This window comes from Paroedura picta, chromosome 4, assembly GCF_049243985.1.
Source record: "Paroedura picta isolate Pp20150507F chromosome 4, Ppicta_v3.0, whole genome shotgun sequence".
NCBI lineage: Eukaryota > Metazoa > Chordata > Lepidosauria > Squamata > Gekkonidae > Paroedura > Paroedura picta.
In genome coordinates this window covers 97,593,615-97,615,660 of record NC_135372.1, presented here as the reverse complement: position 1 = coordinate 97,615,660, position 22,046 = coordinate 97,593,615, and the positions used below count along the sequence as shown (strand labels likewise).

Sequence of the window (22,046 nt, the reverse complement as noted above, 5' to 3'; positions counted from 1 at the left end):
CTTGTGCAAGGCTGCTAGTATAGCTTATTCCTGCCATTTACTAGACTCATAGCTGTCTACTAGGATTGTTCTTTTATTCACACTGAATATTTTATCTGAGAGTTAAAAAAAAGGGAGGGGGTTGAGAAGCTCCTACAATTACTCTTGCCTGAAAAAAACTTCAGCATGGTCAAGTCACCAGACTCGAGTTCTACTTGCTGAGAAAATAGTGGGATAAGGATTGTGCATAGAAGTCAATATATAAGACATTTCCCACTTTTATTCCTTAGGTAGGAGCACCATTTTTGAAGAAAAGGAAGGAACTGGGAAACAAAAAGAATACGAGAGAAATCTATTGTACTAATGCTATACAGGTTTGGCCTAAAACTTCCTTCATCATGATCATATAATATTCAACGTGTTATAGAACTGAGGAGATTCAGAGTCTGAATAACCCTACAGTTACATGGGAATATGGAGAAAGGGAGACAAATATTTAAGGTATAGATTTAAAAAAAACTTTTAAAATGTTATTTAAATAAACTTGTATGAATAAGTGAATGCCTTTGATTTTCAGCTTTTTGTTTAAGGAAGCAAAAAAGGAGACAAAGAGTTGAGAAGTTAATAAAGTGGGAGCAGGAGCCTATTCATATCCAGAGAGCCCATCTTGTGAGAAGAACTGAAATTTGCAACAAAAAAATTACTTCTGCAAAGAAAAGGCACAGGTTTAAGAGAAGGTGCAGCACATTTTTAATTGAAAAGGAGATTCAAATGAAATATCCAATATACCTATTTGAAAGAAGATGAAAACCCAGCAGCTTTGCCAAGAAATTGTGAGGGCACTATTTTTTTCCAAAGTCGTCTTAGGAAATACAGTGGAGAGAAGTAGAAGTTTCCTTTCTATATGAAGATACTCAAAAAAAAGGGGGGAAGTGGGGAGAACAAGTTTTATTCATTTATTTTATACAGAGAGTAAAATAATAAAAGAAAGTTTTATAATGTCACAGTGTTTGGAACAAGCGGTAGAAGGAGGAGAGAAATAGAGGGTTTAAAAAAAAAGCAGCTAAGAACAGAGGGACCAGCTCTAACCACCCGCCGTACAAGCCTCCTTCCCAACGAGATTCAATTAATTGATAACAAGAGGCATCAAATTAATTTTTCAAGGATGTTAGATTTTGATGAAGGAAAAAATCTCTCTGATTTTAATCGGGGCGACGTTTAAAAGGCATAAATGAATATCCCTTTCTAATCATCTGAGGCGCTGAGGAAGCGCCAAGCGGTTAACGTGCAAATTCAAACCGTTTAATTAGGGGGGGGTGGGGAGGTGGCAACATCGGGAAGGAAAACATTTTCTCTTTTAAGGAGCTTTATGAAGAAATTATTATTTTTAAAAAGTTTATTCCTCCAGCCATTATGTTCTCCTAAACCACGCAAAATTTCTGTCTGGGACAGAGTCAGGAGCATTACTGCTGAATAGAGATAAAGTCCCATCACAACCTAATTAAACAGAAAAAATACAAAGAAAGGGGGAAAATTAAACTCTTGGGAGGAAAAAAAATATTACTTGAATGCCTGGCCCACAGTATGCTTGTAACATTTTCTGTTAACAAGAAAGTCTGCCTTATGATTGAACAAGGGTAAGAATGAGTTAAGAGATCATGCACACATATGCAGAAAAATTAAAATAATTAAGGTCTCATTTCCCAGTCTTCAGTTATGTGCTTATATTTTATAGGGAAGCTATGAATTACCTTACCACTTAACAAATGGAATTTAGCTTAAGGAAAGTAAGCATGAATGCACCAATAAAAGCAGTGAGATACAGACAAATTGAATGTAATGCAGTCCTCCATACATGATACAGGGCAATCATTACCAAGTTTGCAGGGGGGGGGTTAATAATCCATTGACAAATTCATAGCTTGTTCTCCCCCTCACTTTACATCATCACACTTGGCACAAGACCCCATTCATAAATTAATACATACCACTCTTCCCACATTAAAAAAGTCTACATTTGGTACCTTTTAAAAGTTGTCAAGCACTAGCTATAGCTAATGACTTAATCACCACCATACAAAAGATTTCCTCCTCCAAATGATATAGAATCTTAGATCTCCAGCCACAATCTATAGATCTCCACCATGCCTTTCCATAAAAGCAGATACAGGTGTGTAGCCAAAAAGCAAAACGAACAACAACAACAACAAAAACCCTTGCCCCCATGGCTTGGCCATAACATGGAACCGAGTAACAATATTGTGTCCCTATCCCACTACTTGAATTTGTAGGATCATCAGCACTATTCAATCTATAGAAGACTAAGAGAGTTTAACAGACATGATTAGACGCAATATTCTAAACTGAGGAAGGGGAGGCAATCCTGCCCTATCACCATCCAAACATCAGGTGGGAGGGGCAGAGGCACAGAACTGTGGCAGGAATTCCAAGTAATAAGTTCCCTGGTATCAGCAACAATCATTAGTTGAGCTGTACTACTGCAGCTGTAATTTTGTCAGAAAATAAAAATCAGCCTTTAATATGACTTTCACGTTAATTGTCTTCATTGGGATTTCTGTTTCTTGAATCTTAAGTGTGTATTTTATTGGTTACAATCATATTTTTAAGGGCTAAGGATTCCCCACTCCCCCCCCCCCAGCATGAAACCTCAAGTTTCAGCATCAGGTAAGATCAGAACAGGTGAATATTACAGAGGCACACACCACAGAATCTGTGGCAAAGCATACTACTAGCAAACTCAGTAGTAGCTAACAACATTCCCAATTCAAGTCCTTCCCTTTGTTACATACTTCCAAGATCTCTGATATCACTTTGTACTGCCAAGAGATTTCAAAAGATACCATTAAAGGTAAATTGATTAAGAACTCAACACATCCTCAGTAGCTTGTAATGTTGCCTAGTCTTAAAAATAAGTAAGTAAGGTGACAGCTTGTTTTAACCAACTTCCTAATGGTCATTCTATATAATCCACGGCTTGCACATATCCGTAACTACAGGACCAGGACCAAACAGGGAAATTTTCCAGGACCAAACAGGGAAATTTATACACACTACCAACATGGCATCCAAATACCTGTTCATTATTATGGCATTAACAGCATCATTCTAAGACCATTTTCCTGAAAGTAGGCCCTTTTGAATACAACTGAATACAATTCTGAGTAGATCTGCTTAGGAGGCTTTGATTCTATGCACACTTATGCATATCAAAGCACAATTGATATCTAAGTAAATGTATTAGAAAAGTGGTCAAAGAATCAGTTCTTTCCCCTCACAAATATGTGAACACTAGGGATGGGCACAAACAGAACCACAAAACAAAATTCATCACAATTTTTGCCCTGTTTGTGGCTCGTGAACAGAAGTTCATGATGGGTCTGCCATCACAAACTTCCATGAATTTTTAAGCAGTTTTTGGCAGTTTGGGGTGGTTCATGGATAGAGCAGAAATCAAGGATTTAAAGGGACTCTCTTTAAACCTCTGCTTTCTGTTCTTGGTGAAAGCTACAAAATGAATGGCACAGAAGCAATCCCCACTACTTAGCATATTTTGACCTGCTTTCTACAATCCCTTTAAACTTTAAATGGTTGCACAAGACAATCTGAAACCTGTAAACAGCAAGGAGCATGCTGCTTCCTGACACTAAACTGTTTTTCAGGCTTTATGTAAACCCCGAGGTTTGTAGAGCCCTGAGCCATGAACTGGTTTGGTTTGCAAACAAATCTCCTGGCTTGATTCATGGTTCAGTTTGTGGTGCAGCCATCAATTGAACCATATTTTCCCAGTTCATGCTCATCCCTAGTGAGGGGTGTGCATTCAAGTGTATCCAAGCCTATTGAACTACTAGTGTAGTTGATCCTGTATAAAGCCAATTTTGTCTAGTTTTTTTCAGGTGTATTCAGCTATACCAAATAGCTGATGGTGGAGAGGTGTAAAGAGCTGCAGAGACACATTCAGTTCTCTCCTCTAGGGTTCTTTCCCACCTTTTGCTCTGGTTTCCATGGCAACAAGAAGAAGGTACTCTGCAGCCCAATGGCAAAGCATCTTAGAGGGAGTTAGAGCCAATTGCAGTACTTTTGCAAATAGCATTGCATTGTATATTTGCAACTTGCAAGGTTGTCTGCTTCAAATGTAAAAGCCAACCTTACTATCCTCACCTATTCCCCAGGAAACAGGAGGGAAAGGAACAGTGGCAATTCGACAAATCAAATTTCAGGTAAGGGGGAAGACTGCTCTTTAGGCAATCACAGAAGTTTGGTTTTTTTTTAATTCTTCTGTGCATGGCAAAGAACATAAAAGCAATAGTTTGGCTAAGCTGGACTCCATTGCAGAGAGAGGTTTGGAGAGTGTGCGCTGTTTTTGGCTTCAGTTATTGCTCTGAGCATGACTCCGGCTGCCTGAGACTCTGTTGGGGCCTTCAGATTCTACCTGCCTGTCTGCCTGGGGAAGTATGAAGACCGAGACTGGTTTGACTGAAAAACATTTTGTTAACATTTGCTTATTTTACTGTTATTTATTCTCTTGGCTTGGTGAGTGGTAGGTGGTGTGTGTGGAATGAGGCCAAGGGCTTTTTGTTGTTGTTGTTCATTTCGGTTAGATTTTAGTTCCTTCTGGTTTTGTGGCTTGCAGTTATTTTTGTTCTTGTTTGGGCCTGGTGGTAATGGACTCAGTTCTTGGCTTTGGAGTTGGTTTAAAACTTGGTTACGGTAATTATTTTTGGTTCTTTTTTGAGCTTGTGTGTGTGTGGGGGGGTCCTGCTTGGTTTTTTAAAAATCTATTATTTTACTTGAAACTTCTCTCTCTCTCCAGCACCCTTTGCGATTTTCCCCCTTCTTTTCTTTTTTTGGGGGAATTGGGGGGCGGGGGGTTAAGGCTTTCCAGCTTGTCTGCTTTCCCCCTTTTTTCGGTCTGGTGTGCATGGAGCGGGTTTTGGTTTAGGTTCTTCTTGCTGCCTTTTCCCTGAATTTTCACCAGTAGTCTCCCCCTCTTTAATTTCTAGAAAGTTGGTTTTGTGTGGGAGGGGGTTCTGTGTTTCAAGTACGTGCTTCTGATTTCAAGAGCTATTGTGCATAACACTTAGATGCAGCTAAATAGGTCTGTTTTAGGAGCTGTTTAACTTTTAAACAATTTTAATTTAATTTCAGCCTTCAAAACAGCAGCATAATAGCCTACCTTTTAAAAATCAGCATATGGCCCTCTGAGCCTCAGTGAAAGCCTCTGGTTGGAGTGGTGCCCACTTCATTGAAGCTGCTGCTGAGGCATCCCCTGCAGAGGTGCTCACAGGTACTGACACTTAGCAGGGGTCTGCAGCTCAGGCAGCTCCTCCTCCAGCTGTTGTTACTAAGGCTCAGCAGCAGGAAGAATGTCGCCTGAGTTGTTGTCTTTTTGTTGTCTTTTGGGCTCTGGGGCTCATACCAGGGACCCAGAGGGTTCTGGAAGAACTAGAGGAGGGGTTGGATGGCCCTGCTCTGGTTCCTCAAAAGTCTAGCAGGCTTTCTGAGGAGGAACAGGAGGGGAGGCTGAAGGTATAAGTGGAAGAGAAGGTGTTGCACCCAAAGATGCTGCCATCTCAACACCTTGCACACTGGTAGCAAACCAGTGATGTTGGGGGTGGGTAAATTAGTTAGGCAGTTTGAGAACCACCAGGACAGCTATTGCTAGGCTCTGCTCCATGCTGAGTTACTAAGTATGGCACACACAGCAGACAATGTATAAGTCACCACTGAAAAACAGTTTGTTGCATGGATAGGCAGGGAGCTCTCCATGGGGTTTATACTGTCCAATGGTAGCATGAACAGGCATTGGGCCGCAGGTGCATTTACTGCATGCCCCGCCTTCTCTACCTGGTGGTGAAAGATGCTAGGGGCTGGGTTCTGCAGAGGATCCCAGTTTGGACACTGAGACCCATGAGTTCAGCCATCCCCTCCAGAAATACTGGCATATCATAGATGACTTCTCTCAGTGTGAAGAATGCCCATTTGCTGCACAAGAAGCACAGTGTCAGGCATGCTGTTGTACTGTCTGATCCGTGACATGAGCACACACCAGAACTCCACCTGTGCCATGCTTGAGTGCTTGGTGAGCAGAAGAAAGCCCTAACAGTTGAAATCTGAGACCACAGTAATTTAGAAAGAGAGCTAGATAGTCCAGGAAAAGTGACTGATTATCTCTCAGACTGTGGAAGTACTTAGACCCTTTAAGAGCTACACAAATGCTCCTGTTCAACACAGCAAATCTAGCGGTAGTCATCCCCTTAACCCAAAAGGCTCATGAGGACTTGGCTTCTTTTCTGGAGCCAGCTGCAAGATGTGAAGATGTGGTTCCAGTAGTGCATCCACTGGTGAAAAGACTGCAAGATGGAATCAAAGTCCACCTTCAGTCTCACACACAGAAGGTCTACATGCAGATAACCATATGGGACCCACACATAATGGGCAAGATCACCTAGCAGGCCAATGAGCTCATTCACAATATAATTAAGGATTTGCGGGGCCTGAACCAACACAGTCATCTTAAGGATTTGTGGGACCCTAGCAGAGTATAATTGTGGTGGGAGTAGACAGATTGGGGACAGAGAAGTACCCCCACGTGGAAAAGGTGTCACTCCAAGTGTCCTTAAAGAGGGGAAAGGGGGAGGAAGCTACAGCCCTGATCCATGGGGGAGGCACCATGCACGGCCCCTGGAAGCACAGGGCCCATAGCACATGCTACATGGATGAACCAGCCCAGATACAAGGATGCACATACCTCTTCTCAAAGTGCTGCAGTTTTCAGTTTCACTCATATAGTATTCACCATAACAACTGGGAAACGTAGAACCAAAATGTAGTGTTGTATCTGTGCTTATTGGGACGGGCATATTCTTAAGTGGTGCTTAACATATTATTTTGCACTTGAAATATAATTATCTTGTATTGGGTTTTTGGGGACAATACCTCACTAAAAATGGTTCATTGAGATGGAGAAGGAAAACATGAAGAAAAGTCGTCAAAGGAAAGACTGATGAAATAAAATATGCATCAGAAACAGCAGACTTTCCTATAGTTTTTAATTGGATTTGTGAGGGATGCTATATGCTGGACCCTTCTAGCTAAGTTGATTGTTGAAATCTGATACTCATATTTTAAGTAAACTTTTATACAAAATTTTAGCAGAGTTGCTAGGTCCTGTTTGGCAACTAGTGCGAGATTGGGGAGGGGAGATGGGAGATGGCTGGTAGTAACAGTGTAATATCACTTCTGGGAATCTAGGAATCACAAGAACTCTATTTCTAGGACTTCCCAGGAGTGACATCATATTTGACAATCTTTTAGTTTTATGTTTCCTTTCTCCCACTGGCATAGAGTGCCAATGGGCAAGATCCACTGGGGCCAAGAGATCTCCCACCCACATTGAGCACATGGCAACCCCAATCATAGACAATGAAACTGCAAGATTGGCCCAGACATTAATAAAAGAGCACTGCTAAGATGTTGGGAAAAAGTTTGCAGAAACTATTGTTTATTGTTACATCTGCAATGAGCTAAGTGTGGCTCAAAGCTATCAATACTGCCCAAAGCCACGGTATACTAAATTAGTTCAAATCATGGGTTGGGCAAATGGCGAAAGTTTTTGAAGTTATTTAAATGTGCCTCTCTCTACAGTGTGAAATGGTATTATTTTATTGGTGGCAGCCTTAGGGGTGCCAAGGATACACAACTAAGAACCTGGCTTAGTTCAGCTAGTATTTCTTCCAAGCCTGCATCAGTCCCTTCATTCAGCATGAAAAACATACAAAAGAAGTAGTCTACATTTTCAGACCATTAAGCAAGTAACTGAGTTGTTCACTTCACCAAGAGCATTACATGTATGCACATGTTATATCTTACCATACCTTAACTTCACATTCTTTTTACCTCTAAAAAATTATAGCTTGTTTGGCATAACTGGCTTTGCGGAATATTAACTCCAACACAATGGCAGCAGAAATGACAGTACTATTTTCTGCCTCAAATAGCTTCCCATACTATGCTGAACAAAGCCCAGAAGCCATTTCATCCTTATCCTCATAAGAATAAAAAGAGAAAGAACTCAAATTGAGCAGAAGTAGGAAGAAACGTTTTTTTTCTTACACGTCCTAGTGGTCTTAAGGCTATCTCTACCAAAAGAGTCCTTTAGCACTGTCAAACAATTTTATTATGGCATCATTTTTTGTGAACCAGAGCTAATATTGGCAGATGCATGAAATGGTTACCCCCAGTTGGCAGTTTAAGTTTTCATGCACCTGACAAAGTGGCACCATTGCAAAAAAAGCTTGTGCAACAATGTATTGTTCTTTAAAGTTTATCATTCTGGCTTCAAGAGCTAACAGGGCCCTTCTGGAATCTAACCTCTACCTCCGCATCAGAAATTAAGTCTCCATACCCTTTCAATCACTGACCTGCAGCAAAGACTCGAAATGACAGCAAATTAACACCTATTGTGTTGGTGGCTTTTATGACAGGGTTATCACTCCCATTGGGAATTGGAAACAGACTCGACAATCCAGCTCACTGAGCGCTGAATAGCCAGATGGTGGTGGCCTTCCATGCCCATGGGTCATGTTGGAACATCTCCTCCACCATCCCCCTTGCCTTCAACAAGGTCCATGTGGAATTACATTTTCCAGATAATCAGCCAAACAAGTGTTCCTTTATCAGGCCTGAAGCCTACTGGACAAAGTGTTTGCAGTCAATTGATTCCAGGCTAACGAGTAATGCAATGTCTTCATTTTCACAACTCAATGTCTCCCCCCTTGAAATGGCACACACTAGTACAGCTGCCCTATCATTACGTGGAATTGTAAGGATAAAATATATAAATGACTGCCAGGAGCATTAGAGATTCTAAACATGCCTGTGCAATGTCTAACATGCAGATATTCTGGAGTGTAAATTCATACAAAGCTCCCTTTTTAAAAAGTAACCCTACATTTTAAAGACTCTTAGATACCTGCATTTATTGAGATACACACACCAACCAACCAGCAGGACATGCAAGGTACCACCCTATCATTCAGAGAACTAGCTGCAGCTAACTGCCTGAGAGGATAATAGTTAAGTTCTAGAAGGAGTATAAGAGACTATATTCTCTCCCTGCAATATCTTTTTGAGAACTGAAGTACTGTGCTTCACAGCAATGGTTGAGGAATCTCATTTAAAGTCTGGGGGGAAAGACAGGGGTTTCAGGGTTTAACAGAACACACACAGAGTCAGGTGTTTTCCACACAGGTACAACTTTTGTTGTTCTATTTTTGTTGCAGTTGCTGATACAGCAAAGCAGCAACAGGACTTCCATATGGTCAGTTTTCCTCCATTTCCCCTATCTAAGTCCCCCAAGCAGCAACACCCTCTTGCTCTTTTCTCAGTTTTTGTTTAGAATTGGTAATTAATAGAGTAACAGTTTTATAACATTATAATACTGAATTGTTGATTTTAAAAAAGATCTCCCAATGGTTGCCATGTGAGCAGGACAAGGAAAATCTGGATTTCCCAATCCTCACCACAGCCATCCAGGAATGCTGCAATTGTTCCTAAAACTTTGTTTCAAACTGATTTTACTGCAATCAGAGAAAAGCCAGGGGAAGCCTGGGAGGTATACTAGTGAACCATGATGCTATGGAAGGGCAACCAGATCTCCAGCTATCACCCTGGGCACCTAGTTCCCTGCCACTCAACAGGGCAGCTGGATGGAAATGGAGGGGGGCATGCAATATCCTGCAACACAGTTTTGGATGACTTCTATTATATTACACCATACTATGTCTAATCCACATGGGAAATGATGGTGTGGTGTTGGCATCAGGGAGGTAGTAAGTATACAATTGGGAAGGGGGATATTACCTCTTTAGACTGAAAGTTATTCAGACAACCAAAAGAACAAAATCTGGATAGAAAGAGCCTCTGTCTGTCTCATTTTATCCATGATCATGTTCACAGTAACCACTTTACCTGGCCCATGTGCAGCGCAACCATGTCCAAAGGACTAAAAAGAGCCATGTACATGTGTTGGCTCTTTCCCTGCACACTATAACTTGAATTTTCATGGTTCCCAGTTGCACAGAAAAAGATATGCTTTGTATAGGATTTTTTCAGACCATTAAAGCAATCTGTGTACACCAGGAGGTCAGCCTGAGGATGACCTTGCATCCTCAACAACATCATCTGGAAAGGACCATAGTGAACATTCTTGGACCAGGTTTGGAGAAAAAATACAGCTATCTGATTTTACCTGAATCAAAAGATTCACATTAAGAAACCTTTCCTGTACTATACAGTTTCACACTGCAGGTTGTGTTGTGTTGTATGTTTGAATGATTCCTCATGGGAAGTAAAAAACCCTACTCTGTACAGTAAACTCTAATACATTCAAAAAGGGAGTTGCCTAGCCTAAATGGTAGGTCTCCTCACCCCATGGGAAGCAGTGAAATACACAATAACCCAACACTTAGAGTCTGAAGTTAAAGAGGGAAATGCCAGTACAATTGTTTAGACCAGGGGTAGTCAACCTGTGGTCCTCCAAATGTCCATGTACTATAATTCTCATGAACCCCTGCCAGCAAATGCTGTAGTCCATGGACATCTGGAGGACCACAGGTTGATAACCCCTGGTTTAGACTGCACCTAATTCCCAAGATTTAGTATTTGAATGCTCAGATTGAGTCAAAAGAAATTCAAACCCTAATCTGCCAAAGCTGATAGAGTCACTGTACCATACCAACACAACAGACACAACAGGTGCTCAATGCCATTTATTTATTTTAAAAACTAAGAAAGTATTCACTGGTCGTTACCAGAAACTAATCAAATATCACTAATGTGCTAATCACCAATTTTCAGCGCAAAGCAGTATCATACTATTGGATACTGTGCTTTTTAAACACAGACAGGCATTCACAAACTAGTTCCCTCTTAAGTTAATTTTATTGTAGTTCAAAACGTCTCTGTGCATAGTCTTTTTTGCTAGTCAATGGATCATTACTCATTAACAAAACCAGACACTTACTTTTATGAAAAATCAAGAATTTTAGAGATTACTTCTGGGTGGGAGGCACAAGTGAGTAGGTTATTCCATGAGATAACCCATCGAGCCTTTCGGACAATGAAAAAAATATTCCTATCAAGACATGGCCATTTTTACTCAGGATGGTGAAAACAATGACAGAAAAAAACTTCCAATGTTACCAGAAAACAAAAACTTAAGGAACTATTGCACTGTATAACTAAGCAACAAAGTATAACTGAGAAAAAACGCTCATACTCTGTGCAAGATATAGAACGAAAAACCAAGAAATAACACCGTTCACCATAACATTCAATATGACTTTCATGTGAGTATACCAGATGGTTACAGAGGCCAAGATCAAACACACACCTATAGATTCCTCATTCTGAAGTTTGCATTCCCAAGAATTCAGTTAAAGAACATGAACATAGCAGCAGAGCTCCCTTTACTTTGGGCATATTTTAATTCTGCCTTGTCTACCGCCTTTGAACTGACACTATCATTTTCCCACTGGAAGGAAACTAATCATGCAATGCCACACAGAGGTATTTCTGCTCTGGCCACATATTTCAATGGACTTAAGAGTAGAGTAACTCTGCATAGGATTAACAAATAAACCTATATCATGTCCTGTCCACTGATGGACAACTGGTACTTCACGGAGCAAAGTTTCAACAGAGAACAGGTAAAATAAGATGCGTGACAACCACTTGCCACTACTCTAGCAGTCTCAACAACTGAATCTTCAATATCACTATATTTATGTCAAGGCAGCTAGCTAAGCTTCAAGAAAGCCATGAAGCAACTGCGATTGATCAAGATCCCATGGCATAGCAAGAAAGGTCACCACACACAGTTATCACCAGAAGCCAAAACGGTATCATGTGGGATGATCTGCCAACAGATCTACACAGACCTCTGTGCCAACACAAGTTGGCAGTAAATATAGCCAATATGTGCCAGCCATTGATTTTAAGTCCCTTGGCAGTCTTTCCAATTACAATTTGATTCCCCACCCTGAGCAATCTACAAAGTTTGGCAGACATGCTCCACAGCAAGTCTTCCTCACTCGCATACTAGTGAGAGACTTTGCTGCTTTGGATACACCAGATTCACTCTGTTCAGTGTAGAATTATTTGAGCATCTTGCAGCAAAAGCTAAATTTCAAACTGAAAAGTCTATAGTTTATCTACTGGAAGACACACTTTCAGAAATAGAGTATGGATTGGACCACGGTGGTAAAACCAATAAAAGTACGCCTGTACAGAGCTACTTCTCTTTTTGTTTGAGAGCCGAAAACACAGAATTCTGTATAGCAAAGAGCTGAGGGGCACACATTTTTCAACAGAACTCACGATATATTGATCATTATGACTGTGAACAACATCGATGCACAGCATCATTGAGCCAAGTTAACAGATGGTACCAGGCAACAAATGTGACTTCGGGCAATTCCCTAGCCAGTTCCATACTGAGTCAGTTCTCCATAAATCAGGCTACTCAAGCTCATAATCAGCTGACTGCAGAATTATGACGGAAAACCCACATGTTGTGCCATCAAAATAACATGCCATCTACATGTTCTCATTCGTGCCAGGAGTAGTTTTATTCTGATGCCAGCCGCTCCCACTGTTATTTGTGAATTGATGTGCTGTTTTCAGAATGCTATCCTATTGACACCAACCTGCTATTAAGCAGCAGATTCCACAAACCCTCCATCCAGTTCCCAGGGAAGAACTTGGGCAACACTTCCCGAGAAGGTTGCTCCCTAATTTCAATTAAATCCTGATAGAAACTCCAAGCTTTCGTTCTTAAATGTAAACGTTTCCTTTAAAAACCACACGGTGAGAAATAGCACTAATTCTTAATGGCATCATACTGCCAAAATAAATAAATTAAATCGTGACTGTGGAAGCTGCCTCTGTACTGCCCAAAGGTTACAGGTAAAATAAGAAAGAATGCTTTTTCTTAACAGCATTATAATGCCAATAACTTTTTAAAAAAGCAATTACAGCAACTATTAGTACACTGTTTTTAGGTAACAGGGAGGAAGTTGTGATAGTAATTGATCAAAATATGAGAGGAGATACCTAATTGCATGCTCCCTAATAGTACTCCAGCCCCCTCTGAGTAGCATTAAAGCACATGCCCCTCTAAGGGTATGGTCAAGTATTCTCACAAAGACCCTGTACAAGTCAGAAATTGTATCTCTATACCGCACTCAAAGGGGGGAGGGGGGGGGGAGTCCAAATTCCATACCTGAGTATAACATGGAAAACAAGAACCAGAAAACAGCGAATTGTTACTAACATCATCTGGAACCAAGATTATACTGCACAGACAACTGAACGGCAGTTGTTCCACATCTGAACAATGTTGAAGCATTCCTTAGCTTCATTTTCCAAGTCACCCAACTGGCTGCATGTGGAGGAGTGGGGAATCAAACCCAGCACTCCAGATTAGAAGTCGCCACGCTTAACCACTACATGGGCTGCACTAGAAACAGCATCTCAATGGCACATTTCAATCTTTTCTTCAAGAAAGTCCTGTCAGAGAGCAATGAAACCAGAAAGAAAAGCCTTCAGCAGAGACCAAAATAGGAAGGAAGATAAAAACCAGGGAAATGCTGTACATAAATCAACCCTCCTACCTGCAATATCCATCAAGAGTTTATTGAAACAATATTAAAAATATTAAATTCTATCTTCCTCACTCATAGAGGTGAATGTAAGTCAGCTAGCAAATATTATCAAAGAACAACTGTTTCCTGAGAAAATGACTTGGAATTATGTATCGCCATACCCCAGCAAAAAAAAAAAAAAAATGCAGAGAAGTAAAAAGGGACGACATAAATTAACAAACAGACACATCCTACCAGGCCCTGTGACCAGAGCCTCCAGCTAACATAGCTACTTTTGGAGAAGGGGTAAAAGAAAAATTAAATATTTAGTGTAGTTCTACTGTGGAGGATTCAGTTTGGCTTTCACTATCTGCCAAGTATTAGTTAAGGCACCTTAAGTGAAAAGAAAGAGCTGGACCAATAAAGCTACAACAAAACACCCTCAGATATATATTATAGCGATGCCTAGAATTTAATCTGAAGATAATAGCAGCATCAAGACGAATGCAAGGACAGGTAACATGCCTCATAGTAAACTACCTGGTTCCCTGTCAGCAGGTACCATTAAACGGAGACAAAATTAAAAGGAAAATTTTAAGTGCCACCATAGTCAAGTCACTAAAGCAAGCATAGTCAACAGTGATAGTCTATTAGGCTCATCAGATCTGGGGCCACCCATAACATCCCTTTCTCCTCATGCTCACATCTTCTGAAAATACTTTAAAATCATAGAACTGAACCTACAGAACAGACAATCTAGTTATATTAGCTGCCCTTAATAAATGCCTCCTCCAAATTCCACACAGACACAGCATCAACCGAAGGATAGAGAAACCGGTACAATTCTATTGTCACCGCCTTGACAGCTCAGCAAAGGGTTGGGGTACTTCAGTGTGAACTAGCATGAGAGAAACTGATTGTTTCTTGTGAAGCTAATGGAGCATACTACTAATATTGCAGCATAACAAAACACACCACAAGTCACTTCTCACTCAGCTGATATTTACCAACATCACTACCTTGAGTCTCAAGATTTGCCATCTGAAGCCAAAACTGCTTCCAAAGGCAATGCAGGCCTGGACTTCATATCTGGGTTCACTAGGAAAGTCATCACAAAGAGCTCAGAGACTGTCCAGATCAGAAACAGATGTAAACAGCCATGCTAAATAGAATACTTATGAAAAACACTAGGTTTAAACATAAATACAAAATCAAAGAATTATTTGGAGATACTACACAATAAATTCAATTTAGACAGTGCATTAGACAGAAAGGGTATCACCTGGAAAATTAACTTGATGATACGCAAAATAACTTTGTTCTATCACAACCATGTGTTTTCTTAAAGACAGCCATTTGTTCCCAGCTCAATGGAGTTACACAACCACACTAAAGGTAAAAGGTAAAGGTATCCCCTGTGCAAGCACCAGGTCATGTCTGACCCTTGGGGTGACGCCCTCTAGTGTTTTCTTGGCAGACTCAATACGGGGTGGTTTGCCAGTGCCTTCCCCAGTCTTTACCGTTTACCCCCCAGCAAGCTGGGTACTCATTTTACCTCGGAAGGATGGAAGGCTGAGTCAACCTTGAGCCGGCTGCTGGGATCAAACTCCTAGCCTCATGGGCAGAGCTTTCAGACTGCATGTCTGCTGCCTTTCAGACTGCATGTCTGCGCCACAACCACACTACATATGACCAAATATAAGATCTATTGCCTGTCCCATTGTCAATCCCATTGGACACACTAAGTCCAGTTCTGATACTACCTGAGAAAACTGACTTTCAACACTAATCTTTTACAAACTCTATGACCGGTTTTTCCTCACCCCTCCTTGTAGTTTCAAGCTGCTCATATACAGCACGTATTCTGCCCTGTATCTCAGAATACAACAGACTTGGGGGAAGTGTCTTGCCCCTTCAGAAGAAATACGCACATTTTCATGGCATGGAGGTAAATAATATCCTATTATTTTCCACCATGCTATGAAAAACTTCAAGTGCCGATTTTGACACATTAAGCCAGGCTGTACATTTAACTTTTAAGTCTATAAAGCAGAGTTACTGCTCAATTCAATTAAGCTCCATGAACTGAAATCTTGAGATTTCAGGGTCTAAGCAAAGAAAGGTTTTTTGAAGTAGTGGAATAAAGTGACCAGACCAAGCCTACACTACATTTTTCACAACTCTGTAAAAAATTGACAGTCCCTAAGTTCAAGACCTGAAATACAGGCAAACACCAATCTAGCACCACCATTAGTGATTTAGCATTTAAACTTTAATGTGTTCTAATTTTGAAATATTCATTAAGCTTATTGTCAGGGGTGAAGCAAATTAGAAACACTGAGTAATGTTTAAGTCATAGGACAGCCAAAAGTAATCCAAGCTGAAGTGGCATCCCCTGTATAGCCAAGCCTCATTTCCAGTTTCATTGAGAAAAGATATACCCAAAGAACCCATGAGTCTCTGGGCAACACAATATACAAGCACTTGACTGAAGATGCACTTTGGGATTTATTTTCAATCAGAGGCAATGTCTTTTGCAAGCTTCAAAATGATAGTTTGTAGTACCAAGTTAAAGCGTGGAGTGGCCAATCTGACTCGCAGTGGAACACTCAAGACAACTTGGCTACATCCGCATTTAAACCAGGTTGGAAAACACTTGCCACAGATGAAAAACCATCTTCAAAAGCAAATCAGCTCCACATTTTTCCAAGGCTGCCTGAGATATTGGAAGGGAATCACCTGCACTGTTGTTTGCAGTGTCCTGTGTTTTATTTGTTGGGAAGGGTGTGAGGCAAATGAGAAAACAGTTTCTGACCACGCCTCCTGGTTTTTTTAAACGGAGAAAGCAGTTTCTAAATGAAGTAACTGCCTCTCTGCAGGGATGGGATAAATTCCCTAAAACTTCTTTGTTCACTCCCGCATGTGTGAGTCATTACACAAACAGTTTCCGTTCAAAAGGATCAAATACTGGCAGATAAATCCAGAAGCATGTTAGCTCCCATCCTGCCCTGAAGGAATATTGCATGCATGTGCCCTGTTGCCCAATACTGTACATGCACATTGGCCATTCTTACCCATCTTATACAGGACACAGCATTTATTCCTTACACTTTTGTTACACACCACACAAGTAGTTCTGTTCCACACTTCTCATGTTCATTCAGGCAAGAAGGACTTTGAGCCACACCAGTGAATGCCCGGTTATCATGCATTTAGTAATTCTAAAGTACCATTCATGTTGAAACAAAATTCATGACCTTGGGCATGCAAATCTTACTGATACATATAAATAGGACACCCAGCTCCCATTCTTTGTAAATATAGACTACTCCTGCTTCACACTTCCCCTTGTTCATATTTCACAAACTAGTGAAATAGAATAAAGTTTCCCAAAGGGGGAAGAATCTGAGACAAAAACTTGGCTTCCCAATATGGAAGTCCGGCACTTTAGCTACTACCAGCCCACAGCCAAACCTAATCAGTCGATAAGAATTTTGCCAGTGAAACAGAGCAAGAATTGTACCAGTTACTTCCAAATGGCATTTCTCTTTCAATTCCACTGGTACCTTTAAAGTTCACATTTTCATAAATGCCTACAATTTAAATTAACCACATGAAATCCGTATATGGTTTAGACATTTATTTAGTATGTTAGGATTTGGAGCAAGTCTTAAAAAGGTAAGAGATTTTGTTTTTTTCATTTGTCTCGTAACTAGAACTGAGTAAAAGAACTAGATTTTGTCCCAATGAAAGTCCACAAAGGCTGGGCAACATGGGTAGCCTGATGCAGAGTAGATGATGGATGCTAACACTACCACACAGACCAACTCAGCAGAGTATGATGCAGGATACAAAATTTCTCAGGCTCAAAATGTAAATACGTAAGCTAAGCAACTCTGTGTAACTATCAGAATACTTAACTCTGCAAGTCTTCAGCAACCACCTTCCATACCAGGGGTAGTCAAACTGTGGCAGGAGCTCATGGGAATTGTAGTCCATGGATATCTGGAGGGCCGCAGTTTGACTACCCCTGTTCCATAGAGTCTCTTCACCAGAGATAGTAGAGTCTTTATACAACAAAATGGGAATCCAAGTTTGCCCAATGGACACCTGCCCTTGGAATTTCAGATGATGTTCGCTTATACATGCAAATCTGCAAGTGCAGTTACACTTTCCTTTTGCCCTGTGTTTGCTGCTTAATCATTTCCATGGAGATTTTTTTAAAGAAAAAGCACACCTTTAAAAAGACGTAACCGCCTGCAGAACCCCCAAGCTCCCCTATCCTGAGATCAAGAATTGTGATAGGATATTTACAGAATTCAGCCTGTTGCATTCCTACCTTCCACCCTGCATTTCTTCAAAATCTTTTTTCACATAAGACAGAAGATTTTTCAAAGAGGGCAAGAACTGATTTAAATTCTATGTGCAAACTGCACACGCTAGAACTGAAACTCCAGTGTGGGTAGCAGAACAAAGTCAGACACAAAAATATCATTGACAAACAAAACCCCCCATAAATGTTTCAAAAGCCATCCTTCTGACTACTAGGAAGAAGTGCTTGTGACCAGTGAGAGAGAACTTCTAAGACAAGCAAGAACCACAAAGGATGGTTAATATGTTAATCGAAATAGAAACAGGGAGGGGTGAGTGAAATTAACAAATAGATGAGGACAAAACTTAATATTGCAGCAGTGATCTCAGTTCCAAAGTACTCTCTATAATTATATCCTCTATACATTAGAATTGGGAACAGTTGTCTTTTAAAAGCATACCTCCTACCAACACGCACATTTCCCAGGCGTAGATTCCTCCCTCATACTTCACTCTTTCCTATCAACAACAATTCAGAAGGTGTGTTTAAACCTGCCATGTGGCAGTTACTGCCAGCAGAAGGAGGAAATCACTCAGCCCTGGAGGCAAGTGAATTAGCCAAGTTTGAAAGGTGGCATCCTGTTCTTTGCAGAGGCACAACAATGCCAAATGGGAAATAATTAAATCAAAAGAGGGCATCACTGGGATTTGTTTTGAAGTTGTTGTCATGTTTTAAAATGTTTTATTGCCCTCTCTCAGCAACAGAGATAAAACAATAACAGTTTTGCAGACAAAAAAGGTAAAGTTCCTGCATAAGGATGCAACAGGAGAGGCTATTTCAGCCCTGAAGGCCAACGTGAGCACACACACAGTTTGAGTATAGTAGTTAAATAATAACTTTCTAGCAGGACCTCTTGCCAAGCACTTAAGTTACACAGTGTTGGTTTTGCAGAGCACTAGCATAGGCAAGCAGACCTGTGCGACATTACTCCCTTGTCTTTTTGGAAGGAATGCCAACACTAGAAACAACACCGCACCTGCTAGTAGGAAAAAGGAACTTAGAAATGCCTTTTCCTCCTACATCACCTTTTGGAGGAAAATAGACATTTGTCCAGAATAACAGCTCTTCACACACACAATCGTAGCATCAAGTTCCAAAATCCTACTCTATCAAGAGAAGGTTCGCAGAACAGAGGAACATATTTGGGTGACCTCTTTCTCATCCCCTCACCATGCACCCATCAATTTTCTTTAAGGGTTAGGAACCCTCCAACTCCACAGAGATTTCTCGCACAAAGACTTTATGTCTCTTTAAAGGCAAAATGCAACTGCATCTTTCCCTCCTTCGATCTCCCCCCCCCATGCAACAGAAAGAAAATTTTCAGCCACCCCCTCCCCATTCCAGCCCCACAGCGAGACACACAAACGTTATCAGATTCAAAAGCATCCCCTCTTCCATGAGAAAAGAAAAGCTCTTAGGCTTCTCTGGGCAAAAACTTCACAACTGACTGCACATAGTTCCCGGCTTGGTTATTAGAAAAGAAAAAGAGAAAGCGCCTGAAGTGGTTATTTTATTTGCTCTTTGTTTTATAGATCCCCCCCCCCCTTTCTTAAAGAAACTCTTTTCTATTGAGAGACTTTGAATCAGGGATCTGCCATATTTCTTTGGGCTTTTTAATTTTAATCTTCTTTACTAAATAAAAAATAAAAATTTAGAATTCTAATAGATCAGGACCAAGTACATCTCCTGCAGATTTTTTTATGACTACTAGTACTCACCCCAAAACTATTTACTCCATTATGATTTTCTCTAGTCCTAGACATGAAGGAACAACTTTTCTTACTAAAACCCCGATTTGCAAAATTAGAACATCAGATGTGTCAGACAATCTCATGTGCAAGAAAGTTACCAGTGTGCAAAGAAGGGGGTTAAATGCCCTATTTACCCAGCTTCTCTTGCAATGTTTCACAATGGAAATCAGAAAATACAGTCTATTGTAATGCATCTTCTCTGCAGGAAGGTTTTTACCTAACACCAGCATTCAGTATCTTTGGAATAAAGTAGGGGAGCATTTAAAAGTTTTGGCAGAGGACTCAAGACTAAAAAAGGCAAAATTTATAGATGTTTTTGATCATATTGTTCCACATAGAAATATTCAGAATTTAATTATATGAAATGCAATTTCACTGACAAAAATATATTTCCCCCTTTTTGATACAATAACTGGTTTTAAAATTATTATTTGCACCAGTTTTAACTAAGAAGTTATCTCCGCATTCAAGATTCACATGTTAACAATGCATGACCATGAATCATAGTAATTAATTTGTAAGGTTCAGTTAAATATTCAACAACTTCCCCCCCCTGAAAATAGTGCAGAATTCAAGATATCCATATCATCTCTACAATACCTTTATCCATGAAGCAAAAGGTTGCTTCATGAATCAGAACCATCTGGCCACTTTATCAATATTTCTGATTTGGTTTGCACAATAAATTATACATCTGGTGCTCACCGTTTTTTCTCACTTTCAAGGTGTGTGTGTTTTTTAAGGGGAAACTTGACAGGGGCAAGGAATTATTATTTTTAATTAAATGAATTGTCTGAATATCACCCATTTGTCAGGCCTAGCCTAATATTAAGGTACAAATACGAGAAGTGGAACAAAAGTTCCATTTGTGTAAACTTTATTTACACTCCTGAGTGATACTATAGGGACGTAGCAAAGGCCTCATTGCCTGCGGAGCTCACACACAGTGTCAATTTGACACAAAATGGCCTATTGCAAGAAAGTTACCAACAAGTCCCTTCTTGTGTGTTTTAACATGTACTAATAAATTTGCTGAGTAGTGTATTATTTGTGTTGTGGGTTAAAACCCTTCTTTTAACACCAAGTAGTAATTTTTTATTGTATACCCCACAGCTTTCCTAAAACATTAAAGTGAAGTATTAATCCAGTGATAAAAACTAGAATTACTGTGGCACACGGCAGCTTCATATACAGTTTTGGTCTAAAAAAAACCACACAGTACCTCGAATTGAGCACTTGATTGAAGTCAGCAACCGACCCTGGAATGGATCTGCAGAGAAATTCCTTAGGGCTAGATTAGGGAAGAGACAAATCTCACGGAGTTTGTCAAATGTGTTCCTTTTAATAGGGAGCTGCAGAAGAATTTGAGACCCTTATTACTCACTAATGAATTATTATGCAAGTTCCTAACCATTCAAAAATGTATTTTGAACTTGAGACCAAAGAGTGGATAAAAATATTTCCATTTCACAAATACCAAATTTAAGGGGAAAGTTTGTGTTTCAGAACACCTTTAATTTTCTTGCCACCTTACTGACAATGTGGTTTGTCTGCACAAAGCACTTCTTGACAAAAAGTTTTTTTTAATCTTGTGTCGGAGTCATTTGCCTGACACAGCATTTTCAATACTTTGCACAGAAGTGATATGAAAACACATCTAGAAGAACAGAAAATGTTAACTTTAGCAACGGCTGGACTAGGAATTTGTCTAAAAACTATTTGCTCTATTGGGAGTTTGATAATAGGAGTGGATTAGAAGTCTTACAGATCCCCATGCCAACAACAAATTCTAAAATATTTTGCCTGAAACTTCAAGTGCCCAAAGAAACAAATTAATTAATTTGTTCCCTTTGTTGCAATCATGAGAAATACAAAGTATGTAAAAGAAGCCAATCCTACAGCAAGCATATTAAAAATTAGTATTGGGTCCAAGTATTTAAGAAAAAGCTTAAGCAATCTTAACAGACTTTTAAAAGATGTATATGATTTTCTAATTAAAAGACACCTAGATAGGCAACAAGAAGAATAAGTCATTTAAAAAAAATGAGGTTAAATATGTTTTCCCCTTTAAGTTTAAATACCACGTCAGGTTGATCAGATAACTAAATCTAAGGATATGTGCATCATTTTTTATTCTTATCCATTTGTACAGTTCTTCCCACTCCTATAGAGAACTGAAATTGGTACAACATTAAGTTGAAGATGCTGATGTATGTGATCATTTGATTTCTGATTTTAGTTCAAGTTTACCATTTGGAGATATAGAAATTTTATATAAAT

General features: G+C 39.9%; 1 protein-coding gene across 19 annotated transcripts in view; it reads right to left on the bottom strand.

Moving 5' to 3' along the window:
* Positions 1 to 22,046, bottom strand: part of FOXP4 (forkhead box P4) — a 155,012-nt gene that overhangs the window by 131,092 nt on the left and 1,874 nt on the right. The gene's annotated exons all lie outside the window — the stretch shown is intronic.